This window comes from Portunus trituberculatus, chromosome 41 (genome assembly GCF_017591435.1).
Source record: "Portunus trituberculatus isolate SZX2019 chromosome 41, ASM1759143v1, whole genome shotgun sequence".
In the NCBI taxonomy this organism is placed as follows: domain Eukaryota; kingdom Metazoa; phylum Arthropoda; class Malacostraca; order Decapoda; family Portunidae; genus Portunus; species Portunus trituberculatus.
The window spans coordinates 9260988-9265987 of record NC_059295.1 but is presented as its reverse complement, the minus strand read 5'-3'; positions in this window follow the sequence as shown (position 1 = coordinate 9265987).

The following is a 5000-nucleotide window of genomic DNA, read 5'->3' as shown; positions in this document are numbered from 1 at the left end:
TTTGCTTCCACTAACATCCTGATCACCAACCAACGCGTGTGATTCCCAGGTACACGACAAAGGCCTTACCTCTCCCAACCCCCTCAAGTCTATTCCTGGATAATTCCCCAGAACTCCTTACCTTAGCGAGTCAGATGCACCTAAGCTATATCTACAGTACACATCACGTCGTTCGTCTGTCTACACCAGCATCTCATAGGTACACAAAACATAACTGTACTTCTTTTTTTCAATTTGTCTGTCTTTTTAGCGACTCACAGCCACACTAACTCTATTTAGTATACATAAACGTGACAAGGATAGGTAAGTTGGACTGTGCTACTCGTATGTTCCTCCTTGAGCCACCAGACACAACTTACTCGAGAGGAAAACATAAGCCATTACTTTTCATTTATTTAAGCAACTTTAAAATTCCTTCCAACAGGTATCTAAATATTTCAACACACACACACACACACACACACACACACACACACACACACACACACACACACACACACACACACACACACACACACACACACACATACACACACACACACACACACACCACTCTTTACGTAACTTGTGATGTGTGACTGATGTTCCATTAGAATTAGGTATGGTGTGTGTGTGTGTGTGTGTGTGTGTGTGTGTGTGTGTGTGTGTGAAGCGGTCAGTTTTTAACTACAGATCAGTTTCTATGCAGATAACAACTGGAGGTCACGTCTTATTTACGCCATGGAGAATTACACACACACACACAAAAAAAAAAAAAGTTGCAACCTCTCTTAGTAATAATAAAGCTGCAGTATTTTAAAATTAAAGGGATTAAGGAAAAATATCAATGCGTCTATTTTCTTTATTTATGTACGATGACGTTTTTGTTGCGAGATTTATTTGTAACTTAAAGTGGAGAGAAGGAAAAGAGAAGCAGGAGGAGGAACAGGAGGAGGAGGAGGAGGAGGAGGAGGAGGAAAATAAGAAGTAAAATATAACATAAAGAACCCAAGGAATGCACCCTCAGCTTCTTTTTCTTCTTCTTCTTCTTCATCTTCTTCTTCTTCTTCTTCTTCTTCTCCTCCTCCTTTCGCAGCTTAGATAAGTGTTGACGAAGCAAAGTGTCATATCTCCCTCTTTAGTGTGTGTGTGTGTGTGTGTGTGTGTGTGTGTGTGTGTGTGTGTGTGTGTGTGTGTGTGTGTGTGCATTGGAAGGAATGAAAAATCTCCATCGTCAGCAATGTTTTCATATGAAGCAGACAGATGTTAAGTACCGTTGCAACACACACACACACACACACACACACACACACACACACACACACACACACACCAAAAAGAATGTTTGCATATCTTCCTTAAAATATGACGAATCAAAATTATTGCTGATGTTGTTGTTATTGTTGTTGTTGTTGTTGTTGATAATGTCGTTGTTGATCTTATTGTTGTTGTTGCGTTCAGTGCAGTTGAAGTAATAGCAGCATGAACAAGAACAGCAGCAGTAGCAGCAGCAGCAGCAGCACCAGTAGTAGTAGTAGTAGTAGTAGTAGTAGTAGTAGTAGTAGTAGTAGTAGTAGTAGTAGTAGTAGTAGCCGCTGTTGTTTTTTTGATGTTTTTATTGTTTTTGTTGTTACAGTGGCAAAGTAAGGACAAGATGGTCCGCGTCTGATGGTGGTAGCACTAGTTATGATGGTGACTAGTAGCTGGTAGTAGTAGTTGCAACAGAGGCAATGACTTGCTGTGGCAGTGGTGGTGGTGAGGACGGTAGCAGTGGTGGTGGTGGTGGTATTTAGCATTTATTGAGCAAAGGAATGCTTCGAGAACAGTGGCGACATGTGACAGAACCAACCCTCGTATGATTATGAATTAACAAGATGAAAATTCTCTCTCTCTCTCTCTCTCTCTCTCTCTCTCTCTCTCACACACACACACACACACACACACACACACACACACACACACACACACTGTCATCATTAACATTACCATACAAACACACATAAAAAACAAAAAAACAAGACTCACGCTGTTGATCGCATTAAGAGTGGACACCCGCACCCTCGGAGCCCCATAGCTTAGGTCTGGGACGCAGTTTGAAGCCTCGCCGGGAAGACGGTTCAATGTCTCGTCCAGATATTACTTACCTACCCAGGGATAAAGAGAAGACAAAATGACGATGATGCTTGTAATGATGTAGTGGAGGAGGAGGAGGAGGAGGAGGAGGAGGAGGAGGAGACTAAAGAGATCGTAGTAGTAGCAGTGGTAGTGATAGTAGTGGTGGTAGTGGTAGTGGTGGAGTTAGTAGTAGTAGTAGTAGTAGTAGTAGTAGGGGTGTTATTGATGCTGGTAGTAGTAGTAGTGGTGGTAGGGGTGTTATTGATGCTGGTAGTAGTAGTAGTAGTAGTAGTAGTAGTAGTAGTAGTAGTAGTAGTAAAATGTGTAAGGAAAATGAGGTAAAAAATAATAATTTCAGCAGAGAGAGAGAGAGAGAGAGAGAGAGAGAGAGAGAGACTGAGCTTCGTAAACCGCTTAATGACCCACGTGTCTAGCGGGACCAATAGCGGACAGCGACTCCTCACCACACTATAGTGGACTGCATCCCTCGGGGCCAATCAGGGCGCGCCACCGATGACTCACCAATTAAGAGGCGCCTTATCTCTTGACCAATGAGCACCGAGGACTTGACACACCAGCAATAGTGGTCATCACCACTTCCTAACCACCACCACAACACCACTGCCACTTAGCCTCTATGTCCTCTCCTCCTCCTCCTACTGTTCTTCCTCACCTCACTTTAAGACTGAGAACGCGAGGAATGAAAAACCTGGTTAATACATATACAGTCCAGCGGTAAGGAGAGCAGGATCACTAAAGAACACAAAGATAAGACGCACAGAAGCAGCAGCAGACACGTAGATCTTCATGAGATGGAGAGGAATAAGCTGGTGTAAATCTGAGGAAAGTGTAGGAGTGTAATATTAAAGGGGAGGGAAAACAAACGTGACTTAGAGAGGGAATTTTGTGACGCCCTCCTTGCTTCTGCCTGTTTGTATTAGGTTGATAAAAAGGCATTAATATGTCAGGCAGGTTAGATATCAGATATCCGTGCATGTCACGTTCAGTGGTTTTTATATCAAGGGTTTGTGAATGAGGGCAAAAAGAGAAGGGGAGGATTTCAGATGCATTGGATGTGTGTATAGATGGTCTCATGATTCCTCTCGGCTGGTGTTATATATATAAAACTTTTGTGACTCGATAAAGGAAAAGCAGACTTGAATATTGATTTCAACACACTTCTTTCTCAATATTTATAATTTTACGTTGAATATCTTGGAATCTAAAACAGAGAGACATTTTGTCTCTCGTCTAACATTTTGATTCTAACACATACTCATACAAACTGGAGACACTCTTGCACAAAAAAGAATGAAGAGCTCTCCAAAAAATGAATATAAGTCTTCATATAGGTTTGATTGGACAGATTTCAATGCTTACTCGCACGCTGAAGACCAACACTCATAAATCATAAGTAATGCCTTAGACCTTTATTAAAGTTTTACTTCTCCTTTTTATCCTATTTGATTTCTATCTTTTATTTTACTATTCAATATATTTTTTTCCGTTTCTCTTCAACTTGTCATTGTTTACCTACTTGGCTGTTTTCCGTCACAATAATAATAATAATAATAATAATAATAATAATAATAATAATAATAATAATAATAATAATAATAATAATAATAACAATAATAATAATAATAACAATAATAATAATAATAGACTTCATGATCTTATATCGCTAATTTCGTGCTTACATATTTCTTGTTGGTTCAATCTTCTCACCGCTATGGTTGCCCTTTGGTGACCTTCAATCCACCACGAAAATACTCACATGGGCACAGAAAGAAAGAAAAAAAAAGAAAGAAGGCCAGCTTTATCTTTGCTTACCATACAAAACTAATGAAAAATAAAAACTGTAATAAAAAAAAACGTGTCTAAATATGTAGGAAATTATCAGTAAAAGGAACAGTAATGGGTAATCAAAGCAGTCAAAGGAATAAGACAAATACAGGTGTAGACTCACTAAGACTGCGTCACCTACGAGGACAATACGTAAAGGCTGAAACCGTACGTCAAGTCGTGGCCATGCAGAAGTCAACTAACCTCATGTATTCACCTCCACTGCTTTCTGCGTGTTCATACAGTCTTAAGTTGCCTGATCCCCTTAAGTTTCCTTACTGCAACTTGGTGGAGTGTCAGCTGATCAGAGGCGTTAAGAGAGAAGGAAGACGGTAAACACAAGGGAGGTAAGCGTGGCAGGTTGTTTGAATACTGACCTCAATGTGCGGCCAATCCAATCCAACCTTGTGAAGATGAATCGTAGGGAAAGGATGCCATGTTAACTTGATTTCTCTAAGACTGGTGAATTGCGTCATACGCTAAGAGAATCAATAACTGCTGTGGTTTTTGTAAGTACAATTGTGACACTTTTTACTTCTTTTTATCTTTATACGCAGGAGAGGTACCAACCAAGGGCAACAAAAACAGATATAAAAAATGCCCACTAAAGTACCGGTTCCCATATAGTCAAAAGAGCTAACAGAAAACACGATAAATGTCTTGAAACCTCCCTCTTGAGAGAGTCCATGTCATAGGAAATGAGATACAAAAGCAGGCATGCAGGAGGAAGAGATAAAAGATTGAGTATACTGGTACTTATTCATTTGGCAGTCATATTCATTGACAACTAAACTATCAGTAGATCGGAGGACATGGAAGTCGGGGACAGGGGAAGGGATGAATACTGAACACTATAGAGTTAAGCGTGGCGAGGTAACTGACGTCTGATCATAAGTAAGCTAACCTTGTGACACATCCATTGAACCCCGTGAATGGCCGCAGCAAGGAATAATGTCATAGAAACCAGACACTTTTTGTAAAAACACGACATCACCACTTGAGACGACTGTATCTTTTTCTGAAATTCGACGGCTGAAAAAAAAGACGGAGAGAAAAAAAAA